Consider the following 25,974-nt stretch of genomic DNA (forward strand, 5'->3'; position numbering starts at 1 on the left):
TGTTTCATTAATACTAACGATTTTCTGTGTGAGATTCTGACCTTATTTGGAAGCTAATTTAAGCAGTCCTGTAAGAAAATTGCATAGATGTATCCAAGTTACCCAAGGCAAACTGAAACTGAAAGAGAGTAGTAGAGTATCTCACAGAACAGATTAATAGAGTTGGAAGGGACCTTGGAGGTCTTCTAGTCCAACCTATTGCTCAAGCAGGAAAGCCTATACCATTCCAAACAAACCTCCAGGTTCGCTTCTTTTCATGAGCTACTGAGGTTCGCTTCTTTTCATGAGCTACTGAGCTTGCAGAGGTCTATATCCTGCCTTTTCTAAAGGAAGGGCAGAATTCTCACCTTCTGTTTGAATAAAGGATGTTTCCGATCTGACCGATCTTGAGTGTACTTTTGAACAGACAAATCCATCTTCAGTTGTTTCCCCATTCTTACACCCTAAGCAGTTTATTTTTCTTGCAGATGATGAGGAATCTGTGAAAAAAAACCAACAAATGTTCCCTGGTTTGGGAGGTGAGTAATATTTATGGTCTAACTGAGGCATTTGGTGATTCCCAGCATCACTAAGAAAGTCCTGGTTTTGATTATGCCCCCTTAGTGACAGGACAGAGAAACACCTTCAGGAACTGAACTGTGGGTACTCTGTACAATGGTCCCTTCAGAGCACCCCTCCTCTTTAATTCAAAAAGTGGGAGATGTCAGGACTCACTCTAAAGAGTTACTTCAACCCGCAGGGCTTCACCAGTAAGCCACGGGCAAGGAAAGAGGAATTGTCTGCATTACGCAAGCTTCCAATCCATGCAATGCAACCCTCGATACGTAGGCTGGCTCAGAATCTCTCCTGCCTCTCTCTGTGTCCTTCTAGGGCACGGCAAAGGAGCAGAGCTGTGGCGAGATGAAGTTCAAGCAGTGTGCTGCTGAAAACATGGCACGGGAGCATTTTAAGAAACACGGCACTGAGCATTATTGGGATCTAGGCTCTGAGTGAGTCAGTCCTAGAACCCACAGACTGACGGCCTTTTCTGAAGCCCCTTCTCACATTTCTGGGCGTTTGACATAAAGGGCAAGAACTGAGCAGAAACATTAGACTCTAAGCCCCGCCTCCTGCCCCCTTCATTCCCACAAATTCCTCACAGTACAATGCATACAATTAAAGGAAATATTTTTCAGATCCAAAGAACAGCTTTTGATTTTAATGTTTGGCTTTGGACTAACAGGACACATGTGTGAGAGAGATCTTCAACTTCCCCACTGCCACAAGTACACCTTCACTCAGTCTTGGGGTTTTATCATTCCTGCCCTGCAGGAGTGCCAAGGAGAGGATATTAAAATGTCTATTCTACTCTTAGGAAAGCTCAGGTCTTTCAGATACCTTGCTGGTCCCCACACACCCCATTTAATCCATTTTCTTGCTGCAGAGAGAGATTCTGTTAAGTTCTAGCTGGAACATTCAGAGACAAGGTAAGAATGCATCTCTTTGGCCGAGCTTTTGATTTCTGAGCAATCCTCTTGTGTAATTTTAAGAGCGATTTCAATTGCATTAACGTGGTTTGTAGATTACAGTGTTAGCGTTTTATGAAGCACTTTAATGGTAGAAGAAACAAAAGCTGCCGAGATATAAAATAACTTAGAAACAAACATACCCAATGTAAAGTTAGAAATAACTATAAACATAGTTTACATCTTAAACCTTAGCGTACTAAACTCTAGGAATAAACATAACCGTAAACCAGATTTTGAAAATGGTTAGTGTTAATTGCTGTCCACCCTTTTAAAATAAAACACACAAAAGCGTAACTGTAACGGCGCCTGCTTGCAACAGCGGTACTTTTGTTTTTTAAATCATCAAGGGGAAACGGGAGTAACCTTATGCCATTGAAATCAGTTCAAATTAAGCATCAGGATAGGTTTCAGGTCGAAGCTCAGTCAAAGAGATGCAAGATTACCTTGTTCTTCCAGGGTCCCGTCGCACAGTCCAGTTAGCTGTGCAGACAAGGCCCTTTCCTACGGGCCTAATGCTTTCCTTTGTGGCCGGGGTGGTGGTGGTGTTAGTCAGAAAGGACTTGCAGGGCCATCTTAGCAACAGAATCCAAAACGGAAAGGAGGTGCGAGACAGGTAAGCGGGTAGCTTTGCGGCAAGCGGGAGGCAGATGAAGCCCAGGGTGGTTCCGATAGCATTTTGGGTCCTATCGAGTCAGCACTGTTTTTCCGAGCACAGGGGCAACTTCAGTAGCTGTGTTGCATTTGTCTTTCTCCCTCTTTTGGGGCAAGAAGGTCAAAGGTTGAGGGGTCAGGTCAAAAATCAAGGGGTCAGGTCAAAGGGTTAGGGCTTTAGGGTTAGAGTTAGGGTTTTAGGGTTACGGTTAGGGCAGGGGTAGGCAACCTTGGCTCTTTTATGACTCGTGGACTTCCTGTATCAATCTTTTTTATTAATTTTTTCCATCAACATGTGTTAATTTTTCCAGTCCACAGGTTGCCTGGAGTTTGCTAAGCTCATAGATGTTCAATTCCTAATCCTTCATTCTTTGCTCTAACCAAGAATAAAATAAATTCCAAATTGGATAGCAGTCCATATGTTCTTTGTATGACTCGTGGACTTCAACTCCCTTGTTAATATTAGGCCATCCTAGGCTTTCTTAACTAGATTTAAGGCTTTTGAAGCAATTTCTTCTTCCGCGCCTGCGTTGCAGTAAACGGGCCTCCCCTGGCCCTATTAATAAGGTGTTAATACCGTTAATAAAGATACCGTCATTTTAAAATGCCATTAAAAAGGTTTATTTCTTTGGGTGGCCGCAATACCCATTTTTGACCACAGGAGGGCACAGTTTTCTGTCCCATAGCTTTGGCTGGGAGTCCATCCTAGGCCTTTTTAATGGCCTCCATCCTATAGCTAAGGCAGGGGTAAGGCAACCTTGGCTCTTTGATGACTGGTGGACTTCAACTCCCAGAATTCCTGAGCCAGCCCTGCTAAGGGACGAAAAACTGGTCAAATCAGATACTGCAGCCACAAAAATAAATAAACCTCTTTAATAGCGTTTTAAGATGATTATTCTTCATTATTAAAAGCTTATTCATATGAATAAGCCACAATAGGCCTTAACTCGGTTTAAGATTGGAACCAGGATTTCTTCTGCGCCCGTGTGGCACCGACCGGGCCCCCCCCCCGTCGCCACGTTAATATTAATCATAAGGCGTTAAGAATAAAAATAGAGAAGAATAAGCTTCAAATGCTATTAAAAAGTATTTATTTCTTTGGGCGGCAGCAGTACCCGTTTTTGACCACAGGAGGGCAGTGTTTCCCGTCCCATAGCATTACCAGGGAGGCCGTCGTAGGCCACTTGCCCAGGATCGGGACACCGAGAAGATAAGCCCCAAAGCGCAGAGCGCCAGCCAAAGGGTCGCCACTCTATGCTCCTCCGAAAGGGACGGGCCGCTTCCCTCGGTCTTCTGCGCATGTCCGCCGGCTGGTTCTTCACGAGTAATGTCCGAGAGGCCCTCTCTGCAGGGTGGATTTCCTGTCCGTCGGTATCGGCCGTCCCCCAGGTGCTGCGGTAAAAGGACCTTTCCATCATGGCCGACTTCCGTTCCTTCATTCTTAATCTTTCCCCCTATTTCCTTTCGGGTAGACCTCCTCAGCATGGCCGACGTCCTGTCCGCTCAATTTCGCCGTCCTCCAGGGTCTTTGAATTGCGACCTTCCCAATATGGCCGACTTCCGGTCCGTCCTTCTTAGTCATCCTTCAACTTCCTTTTGCGCGGACTTTCTGGGCACGGCCGACTCCACGTCGGATCAACGAGGTAAGCCTTTAAAACCCCATTAAAAAGGCTTCTTTCTCTTGGCGGCCGCAATACCCGTCCCATAGCATTACCATCGAGGCCATCGTAGGCCTTTTCCACGGCCTCAATGCCGCTATCGCTAAGGGAGGGAAAACAGTGCCCTCCCGTGGCCATGCCGGGTATAGTAGCCACCAAAAGAAATAAACCGTTAAAATGGCAAAAGGGCCTCCCGCCGCCCTATTAATATTAATAAGGGGTTAATAATAAAAACGGGGGGGATAAATAGCCTTAAAATCTCATTTAAAAGGTTTATTTTTTTCGGCGACCGCAATACCCGTTTTCGACCACAGGAGGGCACAGTTTTCCGTCCCGTAGCATGACCACCGACGACGACGTTCCCAGTACGTCCGACTTCCTGTCCATTCGCCGAGGCCGTCCCCAACTTCCTGTCCGTTCGCAGCACGGTTCCCTGCTTTTTCCCGTCCTCTATTCTGCACTACGTTGACGGAGCGCACGCAGGAAGGAAAAAAGGAAGCCTGCTACTGGCTCAGGTGAGCCGAGTCATCCCCGCATTTCCAGATTCCCGAAAGATACCGGTTTTCTCTGTTACCTAGTTAGCGGGGGATCACCACCTTCCACCTCCCCCGCCTCCACTCCGGCCACTCGTTTGGTCCTCTCCCCTAAGATGTCCTGCCCTGCTATTTCTTTAAGGAGATCGTACTTATGTAGGTTTGTATTTAGGTTTGATGTTTCTAAACTATATTTCTTAGAGATACCTATGTATTAATATAGGTGCAATATCAAATCTCTATTTGAAATTGTGTGCATTTTTATTAAGAAACGATCAATATAAAAATAAATGTAGTTTATTTTGAAAATGTATATAACCTATCGTTCCCTTATAGGTTTATCATTTAAAGGATGGCTAAAAGGGATGAGACGTGAGAAGTTGCAACTAATGGCTTTTATTATTTTGTTCGCCGTCCATCTAACTTTGTAGACCTTCGTCCAAAGCAAGTCAGGGTTAGGAAGGGCAGGAGATTCCTTCCTTTCCTCTCCAGGTTGCCGTAAACAACCCACCCATCGCCCAGAGGTACGAGAAAGGAAAAGCAGGTCTCTCTGGGGGCAGTAGGAGACCCGGGTCTTTGCAGAGTCTGGCTTGCAATTTTGCTAACCTCCCCCAGTCACAGCTGCATTGACTGATGTAGCAGCCATGTGGGCCAGGAGGAAGGGTGGGGACACCAATCCTCTAAAGGCCTGCCGGCTGAAAGCTTCAGCCTTTTTGGAAAAGGCAGTGGAGAAAGGAGGTCACGCTCCCTCTGCCAAATGGGTGACCCCCCCCCCCTTTCTGTGGCTGTTAAGAAGGAACTGGGGGAAAACAGATAAGTTGTTCTTGAGGATTCCCCCCCCCCCCCTTTTTGCCAGCTTCAGTGAGATTAAGGCTTTTCCTTTTAAAAAGACGGGGATGGAACTGGAGGAAGGTTGGGAGCCCAGTAAAAAGCGCAAGAGGCAGTGGGAAACACGGTGGGAGGTTGCGATTACCCCCGCTCCTCTAAATATTGCAGTTTTGGTGGGAAATAGCAGGAGGTAGGGTTCCTCTCTTAGGAAAGCTCAGGTCTTTCAGATACCTTGCTGGTCCCCACATACCCCATTTAATCCATTTTCTTGCTGCAGAGAGAGATTCTGTTAAGTTCTAGCTGGAACTCCACGTCTCTTATTCTGTTGGTAACTGCTTTGCTTAGGTTGGGTGTAGCCTAGGGATATTTAAAAACAGTGAGGAAAGTCCACAGGAGGCCCCCTTATGCTCCCATCGCCTGTTTCCTGGGAGAGGGGAAGTTATTTATTGAGACTAAAGCGGTCAAGCCCTCTGGGAAGAATTGAGTCCTACGGTTAAAGAAGGAATAGCAGTCACAAAAGGAAATAAATCCTTTTAATATGATTTTAAGATTATTATTATTTATCTATTGAAGTTATTGAATGCTATTAAGGGTCAAAAAACAGTGCCATCCTGTGGTTGAAGCAGGTAGAGGAGCCATTAAAAAACTTTTCAATAGAGGAGAATAAATATGGAAAGGTCAAAAGTGAAAATATGTCTATAATAATGTATAATAATATGAATTATTCTTAGTAAGAAGTAGAACATGTAGGAAGAAAAATGTAAATAAGAAATAATGGGGCTATAAGGACAAATATTCTAAAGAAGAATAAGGGGGAAATGTAAATATTAGATTACTGTTACGTAATTGCTGTAAAAAAAGAGTATATATTGTATGTGTATGTGTGTTCTGTTTTGCTTTGTTCTGTTTTGTTGGTTAAAAATAAAAATTAAAAAAAAAACTTTTCAATGGCATTTTAAGGTTATTCTTTATTATTAAAACCTTATTAATATTAATAGGGCATCATAGTCCTCCTTAACTAGATTTAAGGCTTTTGAAGCAGATTTCTTCTTCCGCGCCTGCGTTGCAGCAAACGGGCCTCCCCTGGCCCTATTAATAAGGTGTTAATACTGTTAATAAAGATAGAGAATTTAAAATGCCATTAAAAAGGTTTATTTCTTTTGGTGGCCACAATACCCGTTTTTGACCAGAAGAGGGCACACTTTCCCGTCTCATAGCTTTAGCTTGGAGTCCATGGTAGGCTTTTTTTAATGGCCTCCATCCTATAGCCAAGGGACAGAAAACTCTGTCAAATCAGATACTGCAGCCACAAAAATAAATAAACCTCTTTAATGGCGTTTTAAGATGATGATTATTCTTTATTATTAAAACCTTATTAATATTAATAAGCCACGATAGGCTCATTCCCCTCCCCTACTACACTTGACTTGCAATCACGGTCTACAGGCCATGTGGCAAAGTACCACAAGTGGTACACATACCACTGGTTGAAAAGCCCTGCTCTATAATTATTAATATCAAGGCTTCTAATAATACAGATGCAAAAGAATAACCTCAAAATCCCGACTGTTCTGTTCCCTGAACCTGTCTTGCCCTCTCCGGCTGTAAAACGGGGCCCAGGGGCCATTTTACAAATGCAGATGGGGCAACTAAGCCTGAGAAAGAATCCCTGAAATTTATGTTTCCAACATATGAACTGTATCTCTATGTTCCCAATTTGGCCTCTTGTTTTTCTCCCTCTGAAGTGGAAAGGGCACAAAGAGACCCAGCCTCCTAGTCTCTCGTACCGGCATCCAGCCGCCTGCTTAGGGACAGGAAGTCGGCCATGCCGAGAAGGTCGTTCTGAATGGAAGTGGAAGGACGGCCACAGAAACGGACAGGAAGTTGGCCATCCCGGGGAGGTCGGTGTGTAAGACAGTGGAGGACTACTGCGCATGTGTGACTGGAAGTTGGCAGGTAAGGTTGATTTCCTTGTGTGGCTGCTATTCCTGCCTAAGGCTGCGTTCTGATGACTTTGCCCCTAAAATAACAACATAGTCTTTCATATCTTGGGAAAGCCTGACTTTTTTGCCCTCTTTTGGGCAAGGAAAGAGTAGGGCCTGAGGTTTTTAAGAAGAGACTTGACAACCATTTGTCTGAAATGGTACTATAGGCTTTCCTGCTGGACTACAAGACCTTCCAACTCTATTGTTGTTATTGTTGATCTCCCAAAGCAATTGCTCACTGTATTTTCTTCCACTGTTTAGAAGGAAAAACATAACAGAAAGGAGAAATTATTCTCCTTTTAGCCGTTGTTTTGTGGTTAATTCAGGGTTCGGGGGAAATTTGACCGGCTCCTCTGGTTCAAGCCTGTGCTCCAGCTCAAAATATGGAGTTGTGTTGTTTTGAGGAGGCTGTGCCAATAGCAACTGGGAGGTCTTGTGGCAGGATTTGATTCTCTTCACCCCAAGACCAGCTGGTAAAAGCAGGAAAGTTTGCCTTCTCATGGACACCTTCCATCGTAAACCGATCAAGAATTCTGGTGATTTGTTATGATTCCTACAACTCAGTGCTTTTTTCTTAGGCCCTAGGAGTAGGTAACCCAAAACACTCGAAGAGCCACTTGGACCCATTTACAACCGAAAACATCTTTTATGACTCATGGACTTCTACTCCCAGAATTCCTGAGTCAGCATAGCTGGGCTAGCTAGCTCTCTCCTGCCCTTCCTGCTTCCTGCAGAGACGCAGCAAAAGGAGGAGTGCCATCCAGTAAGCTTTTTAGCTCGTCGGAGAACACTGTGAGTCCACTCTCTTTTTTACACACACACACACACACACACACACAGAGAGAGAGAGAGAGAGAGAGAGAGAGAGAGAGAGAGAGAGGAGGGGGGAAGCACAAGTGCCTCTCTCTCTGTCTGCAAATGGCAGAGGAGGCTGGGAGCCGCAGGGGAAGGCTCAAAGAGCCATATGCGGCTCCAGAGCTGCAGGTTGCTGACTCCTAGGGGCACTCAGAGTACACCTTTGATAAAGGAATATACATAATAAGCAAACAACTATAAAACTGAGTTTAGTCAAAGCAGCAAAGTCTGCCCTCTTGTGGCCAGTGTGTGCTGTAACGTTTAGCAAAGAAGCCCTGAAGTGGCTTATTTTTATTCTTTCATTTCCTTCCTTTGATGGAAGCTCAAAGCAGCCACAGAAGAGGCTGCTGTGAATACAAAAGATAATTGCAGAAGCTAAAATTTCATTTCTAATAGGGCACTGAGGAGGGCAAAACAGGGAATGCTGCCCTCCTGTAGCCAGGTAAGTCCATGGCATTTTTTCCCCAAGGTACAGCAGAAAAGGTTACTGGACAGATTCAATATAGATTGGGTGTCAAACTCAATTTCACTGAGGGCCGCATCAGCATTGCAGTTGCTGGGGGGGGGGCTGGGGGTGTGTGGCCAGAGTGGGTGTGGCCTACTGGGTGGGCGTGCCCAATTCTACACCAGTCGCGTCAAGGGTGCCTGTGGGGGTCTGGGCAGGAATGGGACAGATCTGAGGGTCTCTGGCAGAAGGGGGTGGGACGGGGGCAAGTGCCAAGGCATGGTCCACTGGGGCAAGTACCAAGATGGCCACCACAAAATTGTACATTCGCTCCCAGCCGGCTGGGGCCAAGACAGCGGGCTCCCTCACTGTTTCCAGGATGGCTTCGTGGGCCACATGAAACCACTTTGCGGGCCGCATCCGGCCCCCGGGCATTGTGCTTGACATGTCTGATATAGATGATTAATAGGTGAGATAGATAATAGATGAGGGGGAGAGAGAGAGAGAGAGAGAAATCTAAAACATTTGTTATATAAAGCACAAAAAACTTCATTGGAAGTTTATTTTGGTAGAACCCCCAAATCCTTACAAAAGATGATCCTTGGTGATTTCGGCACAGGATCCCAAATATAGTGAAGGAAGACTCGAAAAATTCTTTATTGTTCTGCATCATATCTTCCAAGCGTTACCCAGTTGCAACAGTTTGTACAACAATTCAAAACATAATACAGTCTTACAGATAAAATACATAAAAGCATAATCCAATATTTTAAGGATAAAAAGTCACACAAAAATTACAAAAGCAATGATAAAATACCATGTGTTAAATAGTTCACTAATTTAAAATGACATTTTTGACAAAAGGTGAGGTGTAAAAGGAACCATAGTTGTCATCAAAAGATTTTTCTCGGAAGAAAGAAAACACAACTTCAGTGTTCAAATACATAAATATCACAACAGGTATCTCTTGGTGAAGAGATGGTGATAAGAAAGAATACATAAAAAAAGGTAAAAGATAAAACTTGTCTACCATAAGCATCACAACTACTTAACAACAGTAAATCAGGAGTAAAACTCAGTTGTATTACAAAAAATAAATGTCAAACCGAAATTTCAGGAACAAAAAGACAAATGTGTGTGACAAAAGAAATCAAAATTCTTGAGGTGACCGCCATACTGTGTGTCATGTTTAATATTTATCAATCAAAACATAACTTACACATTTTAAACAACAGCCGTGGATAAAATTATTCCAAATAGAAATCTTTTATCAATCACTGGCCACACCAGACATTAACAAGAGCGGTTGAGGTTTTCTGTCTGGTTCTAAGAACCATGGCTGTGGCTAAATTTATGCCAGGCAGAAAACTATAAAATCTATTATCAATCACCGGCACACCAAGCGTTAAAAAGGGCCATTGAGATGCTTTCTGGTTCTAAGAACGACCATCGTGCCTAAATTAAGCCAGGCAAGAAATCTACTCAGGGTTTCAATGGCCACATCTAGAATTTAAAAGGGTCACACAGATTTATTTTCCCAGTTCAAGGACATAATGTTTCACTCTAGCAAAAAACTAGTTATTAATTTGTAGAGATGGCAATACCTCGTATTAAAGTGTGTCACCAGGTTTACTTTTGGTTGCAAGAGATCTGGCTGCAGCTGACATTATTTCTCAGGGAAGCGATTCAAAAGGATTCCCTTCCAGTTTGAGACTCAGCTAGGGCACCGGAGGAGGCTTGTAGTTGAGCGCTGTTGACTCCTCCAGTGTGACTCGCCCTGGCTGCTCACTCAGGTACTGAAAGGGTCGCCCTCCCAGGGTGGGTCTCACAGAGTGTGTGCTCAGAGGCTGGACGAGCCTGGGAGCGTCTGGCTGCCTACTCATTCAGTGTGAGTTTCACAGAATAGTAACTCAGGGGCTGGAAGACCCCTGTCAGGAGTGCCTTGGCATCACCTCTGAGTCAGGATGGCCTCAGCAGCAGTGCAGCCTTTTGCCCAAGAAATGCAGCCCATCAACTCACCCGTGCCCATTTACAGCCAGCTTTCCTCCTCCGCTGCCCTCCCGCAGCCATTCTCCACGGCCAGTGGGCCCTTGGCCCTCTGCCTGTCGCCCTTCGGCCCGGCCAATTCACCCAGATACCGTTTGTCCTGGGTCTTTGTCTGTACAGGACAAATAGCCCACAGCCAGCTGGGTGGCAGGCAGGAGCCATGGTGCTGCGGGGGCAGCGTGCAATGAGCAATCCCAGGGGCTGGGGAGGGCAGTTGTGATGCAAGATTTTTTAAAGTGCTGTGGCTGCTCTGCATGTTTTGGGGCCTTGCAGCTCTGACCCCAGAATCGGAAGGAGGGGGACTGGCAGCAGAAGTAGCAGCCACCGGGGCCACTGGGGGGAGCAGTCAGACAAGAGTGTGTTGGGGGAACGAGGGAGGGAGGGAGGGGCACCTCAAGGGGGCTTCACGAAGACAGCTTGACTCGCAACTCAAACGAAAGAGGGGAGGAGGAGAAAGGCCGGAGCAGCTTCTGCTATAGCCAGGGAGGCGGGTTAGGGGGGCACACAGGCAAACAGCAAGGCCAGCTTGGCTTCTACCCACCCTTCCCTCCCACGACGGGTCACAGTTCCAACCCCCAAGCCCATGCCATTTGCCCTCCCTTCCCTCCCACGACGGCGCACGCAGTCCCATCAGCCCCAGCCCTTGCCATTTGCCCTCCCTTCCCTCCCACGACGGCGCACGCAGTCCCATCAGCCCCAGCCCTTCCCATTTGCCCTCCCTTCCCTCCCACAACGGGCAGTTCAGCCCCAGCCCTCCCAGACGGCGCACGCAGTCCCATCAGCCCCAGCCCTTCCCATTTGCCCTCCCTTCCCTCCCACGACGGCGCACGCAGTCCCATCAGCCCCAGCCCTTGCCATTTGCCCTCCCTTCCCCCCCACGACGGCGCACGCAGTCCCATCAGCCCCAGCCCTTGCCATTTGCCCTCCCTTCCCTCCCACGACGGCGCACGCAGTCCCATCAGCCCCAGCCCTTGCCATTTGCCCTCCCTTCCCTCCCACGACGGCGCACGCAGTCCCATCAGCCCCAGCCCTTGCCAGTTGCCCTCCCTTCCCTCCCAAGGCGCAAGCAGTCCCATTAGCCCACGCTTCCCTCCCATGACGCTCCAGTTCCAGCAGCACACCAGCCCTCTGTTTGCCTGTGTGCCCCCCTAACCCGCCTCCCTGGCTGTGGCAGAAGCTGCTCCGGCCTTTCTCCTCCTCCCCTCTTTCGTTTGAGTTGCGAGTCAAGCTGTCTTCGTGAAGCCCCCTTGAGGTGCCCCTCCCTCCCTCCCTCGTTCCCCCAACACACTCTTGTCTGACTGCTCCCCCCAGTGGCCCCGGTGGCTGCTACTTCTGCTGCCAGTCCCCCTCCTTCCGATTCTGGGGTCAGAGCTGCAAGGCCCCAAAACATGCAGAGCAGAGCACTTTTTAAAAAAAATCTTGCATCACAGCTGCCCTCCCCAGCCCCTGGGGTTGTTCATCGCATGCTGCCCCCGCAGCACCATGGCTGGGGGCTATTTGTCCCATATAGCCAAAGGCCCGGGACAAAGGGTGTCTGGGTGAATTGTCCAGGCCGAAGGGCGACGGGCAGAGGACCAAGGGTCCACTGGCCGTGGAGAATGGCTGCGGGAGGGCAACGGAGGAGGAAAGCTGGCTGTAAATGGGCTGAGGCGAGTGGCAGGGGGCGAAGGAGGCGTGACCAAGGGTCCATGCCTAAACATGGGGGGCGGTGCAGATGGAATCAGGAATAGTGCATCTCTTTTGTCTCTCTGGTTTCATGGACTGCAATGATCATGATCATCATTGACCAGTGAGGGAAGCGATCCAAAAGGATTCCCTTCCAGTTTGAGACTCAGTTGGGGAGCCTCAGGGACCGGGAGAGACTTCCAGCTGAGGGCTGTTGACGCCTCCAGTGTGATTCGCCCTCGCTACTCACTCGGGGACTGAAAGAGAGAGACGTCTAGTGTGAGTCTCAGAAAGTATCTGCTCATGGACTGAGTGAGTCTGGGAGCCGATAATTATCCACATCCATTCGGTGTGAGTGTCACACAAGCTCAGGGACTGAAAGACCTCTAAAAATGAGTCATCACTATTTACAGGATGGATTGGCATGTGGAATGCTTGTGTGGCCCTTCTCAAGTTCTAAGAAGTACAGATGTGGCTAACATTACACTAGGCCAGAATACTAATTACTGTTTTAATAATCAGTGACCAAGCCTAGCAATAGAAAGGGCCATAGACATTTTCTTTTGGGTTTTAAGAACCATTGCCAGGCCTAACAGTAAGGAGGCAAGAAAAGTATGGAATCTTATGTACATCACGGAACACACCTAGAATGGGCTAAAAATACAACAGGCAAGAAAACGAGAATCCCTATTATGTAGCAATGGTCACAGATAGGATTAAAATGTGTAGTGTGGTGTGATCATGAAAGTGGCTTACATTTTCAGCGATTGTTCTAAAGGTCAGTTTTGACATAATTGGTGAAATAGCATTCTTGGTGGAGATCATGTTCATTCTTGCGTTCCATTCCTTCTTCCTCCTTTTTCACCATCAACACTGCAGGCTGACAAGTGAGTCTTCTGTTTTCTAGGATGGTGTAGAGTACATGCCTTTGAGATAAAAAAAAAAAAATCAACATTACTTCAGCTGCCACTGAGGTTTTACACCTAAGAAGGCACAATACACTGTGGTTACTATTACCTCAGATGCAGGTGTTACCCCTACTAACCTAGGAAGAATGGACCATCAATTTTTTTTGGGGGGGGGGACCATTGACCTCCCTCCATATCCTAAAGCTTTGAAGAATACAACTTACCTCACAGCGTAGGAGGCGCCATCACAGCCAAAGGCTAATAGGGCTTGAACTGGAGACATTTTCTTGCTGTATTGGTTCTTCTTTTTTCTTTCTTCGCCTTTGTTTCTTCCTTCGCCGTGTCTCTTCTGAGGAACATTTGACAACAGGGTGCAAATGTTCCTCCCCTCAATCTCAGGGACTCTAAAGCTATAAATTCTTTTCTAGATCAACGGCCACACTTAGCATTAAAAAGGGGCGTTGAGGCTTTCTTTCTGGTTCTAAGAACCATTGCCATGGCTAGAATTATGCCAGGCAAGAAAGGTATAAAATCTATAATCCATCAATGGCCACACTTAGAATTAAAAAGGTCCATTGAAACTTTTTTTCTGATTCTAAGATCGATCGCCATGGCTAAAATTACGCCAGGCAGAAAACTATAAAATCTATGATTAATCACTGGCCACGTTGGTCATTTAAATGGGCCACTGAGAGGTTTTCTTTCTGGTTCTAAGAACCATAGCCATGGCTAAATTTACACCAGGCAGAAAACAATAAAATCTATTATCAATCAATGGCCACACCTAGAATTAAAAGGTCCATTGAAACTTTCTTTCTGGTTCTAAGAACCGTTGCCAGGGCTTAATTTATGCCAGCCAAGAAAGATATAAAATCAACTATCTACAAGATCGTATTCATTCTTGATTTCCATTCCTTCTTCTTGTACTTTTACCATCAAAGCTGAGTCTTCTGTCGTCTAAGATGCTGTAGTACATGCCTTTGAAATAAAAAAAAAATCAACGTTACTTCAGCTGCCACTGAGGTTTTACACCTAAGAAGGCACAATACACTGTGGTTACTATTACCTCAGATGCAGGTGTTACCCCTATTTACCTAGGAAGAATGGACCATCAATTTTTTTGGGGGGGGGACCATTGACCTCCCTCCATATCATAAAACTTTGAAGAATACAACTTACCTCACAGCGTAGGAGGCGCCATCACAGCCAAAGGCTAATAGGGCTTGAGCTGCAGACATTTTCTTGCTGTCTTGGTTCTTCTTTTTTCTTTCTTCGCCTTTGTTTCTTCCTCCGTGTCTCTTCTGAGGAACATTTGGCAACAGGCGTGCAAATGTTCCTCCCCTCGATCTCAGGGACTCTAAAGCTACAAAATCTTTTATAGATCAACGGCCACACCTAGCATTAAAAAGGGCCGTTGAGGCTTTCTTTCTGGTTCTAAGAACCATCGCCATGGCCAGAATTATGCCAGACAAGAAAGGTATAAAATCTATAATCGATCAACAGCCACACCTAGCATTAAAAAGGGCCATTGAGGTTTTCTTTTGGTTCTAAGAACCATCGCCATGGCCAGAATTATGCCAGGCAGAAAACTATAAAATCTATAATCAATCAACAGCCACACTGGTCATTTAAAAAGGCTGCTGAAGTTTCCTTTCTGGTTCTAAGAACCATCGCCATGGCTAAAATTACGCCAGGCAGAAAACTATAAAATCTATTATTGATCAACAGCCATGCCTAGCATTAAAAAGGCTATTGAGGTTTCCTTTCTGGTTCTAATAACCATTGCCAGGGCTTAATTTATGCCAGGCAAGAAAGATATAAAATCTATTATCTACAACATTATATTCTTCTTGTTTTCCATTCCTTCTTCTTGTACTTTTACCATCAACACTGAGTCTTCTGTCCTCTAAGATGCTGTAGTACATGCCTTTGAAATAAAAAAAAAATCAACGTTACTTCAGCTGCCACTGAGGTTTTACACCTAAGAAGGCACAATACACTGTGGTTACTATTACCTCAGATGCAGGTGTTACCCCTACTTACCTAGGAAGAATGGACCATCAATTTTTTTTGGGGGGGGGACCATTGACCTCCCTCCATATCATAAAACTTTGAAGAATACAACTTACCTCACAGCGTAGGAGGCGCCATCACAGCCAAAGGCTAATAGGGCTTGAACTGGAGACATTTTCTTGCTGTCTTGGTTCTTCTTTTTTCTTTCTTCGCCTTTGTTTCTTCCTCCGTGTCTCTTCTGAGGAACATTTGGCAACAGGCGTGCAAATGTTCCTCCCCTCGATCTCAGGGACTCTAAAGCTACAAAATCTTTTATAGATCAACGGCCACACTAGCATTAAAAAGGGCCGTTGAGGCTTTCTTTCTGGTTCTAAGAACCATCGCCATGGCCAGAATTATGCCAGGCAAGAAAGGTATAAAATCTATAATCGATCAACAGCCACACCTAGCATTAAAAAGGGCCATTGAGGTTTTCTTTTGGTTCTAAGAACCATCGCCATGGCCAGAATTATGCCAGGCAGAAAACTATAAAATCTATAATCAATCAACAGCCACACTGGTCATTTAAAAAGGCTGCTGAAGTTTCTTTTCTGGTTCTAAGAACCATCGCCATGGCTAAAATTACGCCAGGCAGAAAACTATAAAATCTATTATTGATCAACAGCCATGCCTAGCATTAAAAAAGGCTATTGAGGTTTCCTTTCTGGTTCTAATAACCATTGCCAGGGCTTAATTTATGCCAGGCAAGAAAGATATAAAATCTATTATCTACAGTTCAGTTTTGATTTATGTGGTGAAGTAGCATTCTTGATATTCATTCTTGCGTTCCATTCCTTCTTCCTCCATTTTCATCTTCTGTCTTCTAAGATGGTGTAGCAGAAGCCTTTGAGTTAAAAAAAATAGTATTACTTCAGCTGCCCCTGGAGTTTTACTCCGAAGAATGCACAAAGTACAGTGGTTACTATTACCTCAAGTGCAAGTGTTACCTTCCTTATCAAGGCATAATGCAGAGGTTCCCAACCATTTGGGCACCAGGGAATGGTGCCATGGATAAAGGGTTTCCGCGGACCAGAGGGGGTATGGTTTTGAATACCTGCATCCTGAGGATGGAGTTTGCTTGTTTGTGTGGCCTGCTTGGTGGCATGGTGCGGTCCAGTGCTGGTCCACAGACTGAGGGTTGAGGACCCCTGGCATAATAGATCAACAAGTAGTGGAAGACCACCCACCTCCCTCCATATCCTAAGTCTTTGAAGAATACAAGACTCAACTAAACTTACCACACAGTGTAGGAGGCTCCATCACAGCCAAAGGCTAATAGGGCTTGAGCTGGAGACATTTTCTTGCTGTCTTGGTCTTCTTTTTTCTTTCTTCGCTTTTGTTTCTTCCTCTGCTGTGCACAGCAAGGGTTGTCTCTTTTGAGGAACATTTGTCAGCAAGAGTGCACTTGCTCTCCACTCAGTCTGCAAAGCTAAAAAAACTATAAAATCTTTTATAGATCAACAGCCACACCTAGCATTAGAAAAGGACTGTTGAGGTTTTATTTCAGGTTCTGAAAATCATTACCATGGCTAAAATTATGCCAGGCAAGAAAACCATAAAGTTTATAATCTATCAACAGCCATGCCTAGCTTTAAAAGGGGCCATTGAGAGTTTCCCCCCCCCCCAGTTCTAAGAACCATTGCCATGGCTAAATTTACGCCTGGCAACAAAGATTTAAAACTTTATAATCTAAAATTCAGTTGTGATTGAGTTGGTGAAGTAGCATTCTTGATGGAGACCATATTCATTCTTGTGTTCTATTCCTTCTTCCTCCATTTTCACCATCAACACTGCAGGCTGGCAGCTGAGTCTTCTGTCTTCTAAGATGGTGTAGTAGAAGCCTTTGAGTTAAAAAAAATAGTATTACTTCAGTTGCCCCTGGACTTTTACTCCTAAGAATGCACAAAGTATAGTGGTTACTATTACCTCAGATGCAGGTGTTACCGTTCCTTATCTAGGTATAATGCAGAGGTTCCCAACTGTTTGGGCACCAGGGAATGGTGCGGTGGATAAAGGGTTTCCGCGGACCAGAGGGGGGGGGGTGTTGAATACCTGCATCCTGAGGATGGAGCTTTGCTTGTTTGTGTGGCCCACTTGCTGGCATGCTGCAGTCCGGTGCTGGTCCACAGACCAGGGATTGGGGACCCCTGGCATAACGGATCAACAAGTAGGGAAGACCACCCATCTCCCTCCATATCCTTTGAAGAATACAAGACTAAACTAAACTTACCTCACAGCGTAGGAGGCGCCCTCACAGCCAAAGGCTAATAGGGCTTGAGCTGGAGACATTTTCTTGCTGTCTTGGTCTTCTTTTTTCTTTCTTTGCTTTTGTTTCTTCCTCTGCTGTGCACAGCAAGGGTTGTCCCTTTCGAAGAACATTTGTCAGCAAGAGTGCACTTGTTTCTCCACTCAGACTGCAAAGCTAAAAAAACTATAAAATCTTTTGTAGATCAACAGCCACACCTAGCATTAGAAAAGGGCTGTTGAGGATTTATTTCAGGTTCTGAAAACCATCGCCATGGCTAAATTTATGCCTGGCAACAAACATTTAAAACTTTATTATCTACAGCTCAGTTGTGATTGAGTTGGTGAAGTAGCATTCTTGATGGAGACCATATTCATTCTTTTATTCCATTCCTTCTTCCTCCATTTTCACCATCAACACTGCATGCTGACAACTGTGTCTTCTGTTTTCTAAGATCGTATAGTAGACGCCTTTGAGATTAAAAAAAAAAATATCAATGTTACATCAGCTGCCCCTGGAGTTTTACTCCTAAGAATGCATAATACACAATGGTTACTCTTAGCTCAGATGCAGGTGTTACCATTCCTTATCTAGGCATAATGCAGAGGTTCCCAACCTTTTGGGCACCAAGGACCGGTGCCGTGGAGAAAGGTTTTCTGTGGACCAGAGGGGGTGTGGTTTTGAATACTGCCTGAATCCTGAGGATGGAGCTTTGCTTCTTTGTGTGGCCCACTTGCTGGCATGCTACGGACCAGTGATGGTCCACCAACCAGGGGTTGGGGACCCCTGGCATAACGGATCATCCGCCTCCCTCCATACCCTGAGACTTTGAAGAATACAAGACTCAACTAAACTTACCTCACAGTGTAGGAGGTGCCATCACAGCCAAAGGCTAATAGGGCTTGAGCTGGAGACATTTTCTTGCTGTCTTGGTTCTACTTTCTTTCTTCTTCTTTCTCTTTGGTTTCTTCCTCTGCCATGCCCAGCATGCGTCGTCTCTTTCGAGGAACATTTGGCAGAAGAGCGCAACTTGTTCCTCCGCTCAATCTGCAAAGCTAGGAAACTATAAAATCTTTTATAGATCAATGGCCACACCTAGCATTAGAAAGGGGCCATTGAGGTTTCCTTTCTGGTTCTAAGAACCATCGTCATGGCTAAAATTATGCCAGCCAGAAAACTATAAAATCTATTATTAATCATCGGCCATGCTGGTCATTTAAATGAGCCGTTGAGATTTCCTTTCTGGTTCTAAGAACCATCGTCATGGCTAAAATATTGCCAGCCAGAAAACTATAAAATCTATTATAGATCAACAGCCACACCTAGCATTAAGAAGGGCCATTGAGGTTTCCTTTCTGGTTCTAAGAACCATCGTCATGGCTAAAATAATGCCAGGCAGAAAACTATAAAATCTATTATAGATCAAAAGCCACACCTAGCATTAAGAAGGGCCATTGAGGTTTTCTTTCTGGTTCTAAGAACCATCACCATTGGCTAGAATTATGCCAGGCACAAATCTATAAAATCTATTATTAATCACCGGCCACACTGATCATTTAAATGGGCCGCTGAGGTTTCCTTTCTGGTTCTAAGAACCATCACCATGGCTAAAATTATGCTAGGGAAGAAAGGTGTGAAATCAAATATCAATCATAATACCAGGTAGCAGCCAGAATATATAATGAAAACTCTTTAATTTCACAATAAATTCAAAGACCTAACCATAGTTATAGTTGGGAAACTGACTATCCTAGACCAGGGATAGGCAACCTTGGCTCTTTTATGACTCGTGGACTTCAACTCACAGAATTCCTGAGCCAGCCATTCTGGCTCAGGAATTCTGGGAGTTGAAGTACAGGAGTCATAAAAAAGCCAAGGTTGCCTACCCCTGTCGTAGACCAAGCAATGTCCAAAAACATTAATAAATTTCTAGGAGCCTGTCACTCTGACAAATTAGCCATGAATAGACAGACAGAAACAATATGTACCCACTTTGCAAAAAAGACAACACCTCTTCACCAGCAATCCACACTGAGATATGCATAGATTAACACTATGATTAACATCAGACCAGCAATCAAGAAGTAAACAATGTCCTAATCAAGGAACTGCCAAAGACGCTAACAACAAATAGCACAACAAAGAACCTCCAAGACCATTTTTTTAAAAAACTGCTAAAGCAAGCCTTAGGGCAGTGATGGCGAACCTTTTAGATCTTTTAGAGTGTCCAAAAGCCGCCCTGCCCCAGCTCTCGCCCGCCCGCCTCCCCATCCCGCTCTGCCATCCCGCAGGGCCACCTACCGCCTCCATGGCCCGTCGCAGATCTCCCAGGTGGTCCTGCAGTGCCATGGCAGCCACGCCTTCTGCCTGCGCCCCACAGCATCATCTGCATGCGACAGGGTGCGAGGGCGGAGTCTTGTCCCCACTGCCCGGCTGCCATGTCCTTGGCTGGGCTGCTGCGCACGGGCCACACCCAGGGGTGATTCTCCTCCGGAGGTCTGCTGGAGAAGAGGGGGCCGCGGGGGGAGGTGGGGCTGGGGCGAAGGCACGCGTGCCCATAGAGAGGGCTCAGAGTGCCACCTCTGTCCCACGTGCCATAGGTTCGTCACCACTGCCTTAGGGTAAATTTCAGCAAGGCCCAAACAGTACTGGCCAGGCTTCCTCAATTTCATGATACACCGAAGAGTGAATTAAACCATCTGTCTTACTGTTGATGTCTTCTTCTTCGTCTACAGGTCATTTTGGATTCGTGCCTTGAAAGTCAACATTACTTCAGTTGGAACTGGGGTTTTACTCCTAAGAATGCACAATACACAGTGGTTCCTATTACCCCAGACACAGGGGTTACCCTTGCTTACCTAGGCATAATTACTGGAAGACCATCCACCTCCCTCCATATCCTAAAGCAGGGGTCTCCAAACCTGGCCCTTTTATGACTTGTGGACTTCAACTCCCAGCACGCTGGCTGAGGAATTCTGGGAGTTGAAGTCCACAAGTCATAAAAGGGCCAGGTTTGGAGACCCCTGTCCTAAAGCTTTAAAGAATATAAGACTCAACTAAACATACCTCTCAGCGTAGAGGGTGCCATCACAGCCGAAGACTAAGAGGGCTTGCGCTGGAGACATTTTCTTGCTCTTTTTTTCTTCTTTTTTCTTCTTTCTCCTTTGTTTCTTCCTCAGTCGTGCCCAGCAACGTTGTCTCTTTCGAAGAATATTTGGTAGAAGAGTGCACTTCCTCTGCTCAGTCTGCAAAGCTACAAAACTATAACATCTTTTACAGATCAATGGCCAACCTAACATTAAAAAGGGCCATTGATGTTTTCTTTTTGGTTCTATGAACCATTGCCAAGGCTAAATTTCCAGACCAACAATCAAGAAGTAAACAATACCCTAATCAAGGAGCTGCCAAAGAAGCTAACAACACATAGCGCAACAAACAACCTCCAAGACCATTTTCGCTAACACTGAAAGGAGCCACTAGAACAGTGATGGCGAACCTTTTAGAGACCGAGTGCCCAAAACTTGCCCCGACCCCGCTCCACCCCTCCATCCCCACCCCCCACCCACCCCCGGCCCACAGGACCACTTACCGCCTCCATGGCCCTCCGCAGATTGCCCAGGCAGCCCAGCAGCACTATGGCAGCCACGCCCTCTGCCCGCGCCCTGCAGCATCAGCTGCATGATGGGGTGTGAGGGCAGAGTCTTGTCTACGCTGCCTGGCTGCCATATCCTTGGCTGCGCTGCTCCGTGTGGGCCACGCTCGAGGGCGAGTCTCCTTCAGGGGAGCTGCTGGAGAGGAGGGGGTCGCAGGGGGAGGCAAGGCTGGGGCAACAGCACATGTGCCCACAGAGAGGGCTCCGAGTGCCATAGGTTCGCCACCACTGCACTAGAACATAAACTGGGAACAAACTGCACTACAACAGGGGTGTCAAATTGCCGGCCCATGGACCGGACAGGTCACGTGGAAGCCACGCCCACCCCATTGCCGGCAAGGGCAAAACCAGCCCGATGCGTTGCATGACGTCACATGACGTCACGAGTTTGGACATGCTTGGTCTACAAGAAAACCGCCAAGCTCAGAGAGCACCAAAGACACCTCATTTCAACTGTTAACCACAAATATTCTTCTTTATTGGTATTCCTCATATTAAAATGCATCACCAGGTTTACTTTTGCTTCTAAGAAGTCTGGCTGGTATTGGCATTATTTCCAAGGGTGTGAAGGTGGGAGGGAGGTGATCCCAAAGGATTCCCTTCCGGCTTGAGTCTCACTGAGGGAGTCCTCAGGTACTGGAGGAGGCTGGTATCTGTCTGATTCTAAGATCTACAGCCAATAGCTAAAATTGTCTTGGGTCAGAAATTTTTTTGCTACTTTTTAGGCATGTTTGTCACACTTATGACTGCTCTTTTTACCCTTGATACTTTGTAATGTTTAAAAAAAAACTTTGCTAAAGCAAGTCTTAAGATAAACTTTAGCAAGACCCAAAGATTTTTGCAGTAGTTAACATGTTGCAAACAGTATCTGCCAGGCTTCCTCACTTTCATAATACACTGGAGAGTGAATTAAACCATCTGTCTTACTGTTGATGTCTTCTTCTTCGTCTACATGGATTCATGCCTTTGAAATTAAAAAAAAAAAAATCAACATCACCAAATGACCATGGATGTTCAGAGGTTAGAAAAGCAATCAGTCAAAGGGGTTTTATGTGTTTTATCCTACTTGTGAAAGAAGGCAAGATACAATAACTTGTAACATTGCTCCCTTAAGCCACTAGCCTGTTTTCTACATGTTTTGCTTCTTTTAAGGCAGAGGTCTTCAAACTTAACCCTTTTATGACTTGTGGATTGGCCCGCTGGCTGAGGAATTCTGGGAGTTGAAGTCCACAAGTCATAAAAGGGCCATGTTTGAAGACCCCTGGACTTCAACTCCCAGAATTCCTCAGCCAGGCACGCTAGCTGAGGAATTCTGGGAATTGAAATACAGAAGTCATAAAAGGGCCACATTTGAAGACCCTTGGACTTCAATTCCCAAAATTCCTGAGCCAGCCATGTTGAGGGGAAAGGGAAGTTTCCAAGCTGAGCCATGCTGGATCAGGAATTCTGGGAGTTGAAGTCCACAAGTCATAAAAGGGCCACATTTGAAGACCCTTGGACTTCAACTCCCAAAATTCCTGAGCCAGGCACGTTGAGGGGAAAAGGAAGTTTCCAAGCTGAGCCATGCTGGATCAGGAATTCTGGGAGTTGAAGTTCACAAGTTATAAAAGAGCCAAGGCTGCCTACCCGGGCGCTAGTTTCTTGTCTTGTTAACTTGTTAAACTATAGGGTTTCCTGCCTGAGCAGAGGGTTAGACTAGATGACCTCTAAGATCCCTTCCAACTTTATTATTATTATATATTTTACTTTTAGGGGCTTGTGCGTTGATTAAAATTACCTCAGATTCCCAAAAAATTACTTTATTCCTGAGAGCAAAATCAATTCCTGAGATAATTTTAGCTTTAAAGCTAATTATTCTAAGAACTTAAATTCTTGGCTAAAATTACCCCAGGAATTCACTTTATTCCTAAGAAGAAAGTCAGTTCCTGAGATAATTTTACCTTTAAAGCTAATTTTAACTCCTATCCACCTTTGCTGGTTTGGTCCCTTTAAAAAGGACATGGCTGAGATAGCTCGGTTCCATAAAATTTTATTTAAAACTTGAATTCTGGCTAAAATTGAATTGACTTTATTCCTAGAGGAAAGTAGTCAGAGATAATTTACCTTTAAAGCTAATTTTAACTCCTATTCACTTTGCTGGTTGGCCCTTAAAAAGGACATGGCTGAGATTAGCTCAGGTTCCATCAAAATTTTATTCTAAGAACCTGAATTTTGCTTAAATACCCAAGAATTCACTTTATTCCTAAGATGAAAGTCAGTCGAGATAATTTCCTTTTAAAGCTAATTTTAACTACTAGTCCCCTTTGCTGGTTTGGTCCCTTTAAAAAAGACATGGCTGAGATTAGCTCAGGTCCATCAAAATTTTATTCTAAGAACTGAATTTTTGGCTTAAATTACCCCAAGAATTCACTTTATTCCTAAGATGAAAGTCAGTTCCTGAGATAATTTTACCTTTAAAGCTAATTTTAACTCCTATTCACCTTTGCTGGTTTGGTCCCTTTAAAAAGGACATGGCTGAGATTAGCTCAGGTTCCATCAAAATTTTATTCTAAGAACTTGAATTCTTGGCTAAAATTACCCCAAGAATTCACTTTATTCATAAGAAGAAAGTCAGTTCCTGAGATAATTTTACCTTTAAAGCTAATTTTAACTCCTATTCACCTTTGCTGGTTTGGTCCCTTTAAAAAGGACATGGCTGAGATTAGCTCAGGTTCCATCAAAATTTTATTCTAAGAACTTGAATTCTTGGCTAAAATTACCCCAAGAATTCACTTTATTCCTAAGAAGAAAGTCAGTTCCTGAGATAATTTTACCTTTAAAGCTAATTTTAAATCCTATTCACCTTTGCTGGTTTGGTCCCTTTAAAAGGGGCATGGCTGAGATTACATCAGGTTCCATTAAAATTTTATTCTAAGAACTTGAATTCTTGGCTAAAATACCCAAAGAAATTCACTTGATTCCCTATAGAGGGAAAGTCAGTTCCTGAGATAATTACCTTTCTACGCGCTAAAGTTTAACCCCACTTTTTTTCCTATTGCACCTTTTTGGTTTGGTTCCCTTTAAAAAAGGACATGGCTGCGATTAGCTCAGGTTCCATCAAAAGTTTTATTCTGAGAATGAATGCTTGGCTATAAACTTACCCCAAGAATCACTTTATTCCTAGAAGAAAGTCAGTCCTGGAGATATTCTTACCTTTAAAGTAGATTTGAAATCCATTCACCTTTGCTGGTTTGGTCACCTTTAAAAAAGACATGGCTGAGATTAGCTCAGGTTCCATCAAAATTTTATTCTAAGAACTTGAATTCTTGGCTAAAATTACCCCAAGAATTCACTTTATTCCTAAGAAGAAAGTCAGTTCCTGAGATAATTGTACCTTTAAAGCTAATTTTAACTCCTATTCACCTTTGCTGGTTTGGTCCCTTTAAAAAAGACATGGCTGAGATTAGCTCAGGTTCCATTAAAATTTTATTCTCAGAACCTGAATTTTTGCTTAAATTACCCCAAGAATTCACTTTATTCCTAAGAAGAAAGTCAGTTCCTGAGATAATTTTACCTTTAAAGCTAATTTTAAATCCTATTCACCTTTGCTGGTTTGGTCCCTTTAAAAAGGACATGGCTGAGATTAGCTCAGGTTCCATCAAAATTTTATTCTAAGAACCTGAATTTTTGGCTAAAATTACCCCAAGAATTCATTTTATTCCTAAGAAGAAAGTCAGTTCCTGAGATAATTTTACCTTTCAAGCTAATTTTAAATACTATTCACCTTTGCTGGTTTGGTCCCTTTAAAAAGGACATGGCTGAGATTAGCTCAGGTTCCATCAAAATTTTATTCTAAGAACTTGAATTTTTGGCTAAAATTACCCCAAGAATTCACTTTATTCCTAAGAAGAAAGTCAGTTCATGAGATAATTTTACCTTCAATCTAATTTTAACTCCTATTTCACAGTGCTGAGTTTGGTCCCTTTAAAAAGCCATGCTGGATTAGTCAAGGTTACATCAAAAGGTTATTCTAAGACACTTGAAATTCTGGCTATAATTACCCCAAGAATCACTTATTCCTAAGAAGAAAGTCAGTTTCATGAGATAATGTTGAACGTTTCAAGCTAATTTTTAACTCCTATTCACCTTTGCTGGTTTGGTCCTTTAAAAAAGACATGGCTGAGATTAGCTCAGGTTCCATTAAAATTTTATTTTAAGAACTTGAATTCTTGGCTAAAATTACCCCAAGAATTCACTTTATTCCTAAGAAGAAAGTCAGTTCATGAGATAATTTTACCTTTAAAGCTAATTTTAACTCCTATTCACCTTTGCTGGTTTGGTCCCTTTAAAAAAGACATGGCTGAGATTAGCTCAGGTTCCATTAAAATTTTATTCTAAGAACTTGAATTCTTGGCTAAAATTACCCCAAGAATTCACTTTATTCCTAAGAGGAAAGTCAGTTCCTGAGATAATTTTACCTTTCAAGCTAATTTTAACTCCTATTCACCTTTGCTGGTTTGGTCCCTTTAAAAACGACATGGCTGAGATTAGCTCAGGTTCCATCAAAATTTTATTCTATAGAACTGAATTCTTGGCTAAAATGACACCAAGAATTCACTTATCCTACGAAGAAAGTCAGTTCTGAGATAATTTTACCTTTAAAGCTAATTTTAACTCCTATTCACCTTTGCTGGTTTGGTCCCTTTAAAAAGGACATGGCTGAGATTAGCTCAGGTTCCATCAAAATTTTATTTTAAGAACTTGAATTCTTGGCTAAAATTACCCCACGAATTCACTTTATTCCTAAGAGGAAAGTCAGTTCCTGAGATAATTTTACCTTTCAAGCTAATTTTAACTCCTATTCACCTTTGCTGGTTTGGTCCCTTAAAAAAGGACATGGCTGAGATTAGCTCAGGTTCCATCAAAATTTTATTTTAAGAACTTGAATTCTTGGCTAAAATTAC

The 25,974-nt window shown here is 44.3% G+C and overlaps 2 long non-coding RNA genes across 4 annotated transcripts; one reads left to right on the forward strand and one right to left on the reverse strand.

Annotated features, from left to right (window-relative positions):
* Window positions 1-4,270: 4,270 nt before the first annotated feature.
* Window positions 4,271-20,176, forward strand: LOC120312722. 3 transcript variants are annotated; one of them, XR_005557945.1, is made up of 4 exons: window positions 4,271-4,332; window positions 6,924-7,134; window positions 7,742-7,955; window positions 20,115-20,176. It is a non-coding gene; the product is annotated as an uncharacterized LOC120312722 (long non-coding RNA). The 3 variants fall into 3 exon arrangements; XR_005557944.1 differs by lacking the exon at window positions 4,271-4,332 and adding an exon at window positions 4,729-4,874; XR_005557943.1 differs by lacking the exon at window positions 4,271-4,332 and having other exon boundaries at window positions 6,241-7,134.
* On the reverse strand, window positions 12,963-15,273 carry LOC120312723. The gene is made up of 2 exons (XR_005557946.1): window positions 15,212-15,273; window positions 12,963-13,100 (listed from the first exon to the last, which is right to left on the reverse strand). It is a non-coding gene; the product is annotated as an uncharacterized LOC120312723 (long non-coding RNA).
* Window positions 20,177-25,974: the final 5,798 nt, after the last annotated feature.

Source organism: Crotalus tigris, unplaced genomic scaffold, assembly GCF_016545835.1.
Source record: "Crotalus tigris isolate CLP2741 ecotype Arizona unplaced genomic scaffold, ASM1654583v1 scf7180000018525.42219311030:4301911, whole genome shotgun sequence".
In the NCBI taxonomy this organism is placed as follows: Eukaryota; Metazoa; Chordata; class Lepidosauria; order Squamata; family Viperidae; genus Crotalus; species Crotalus tigris.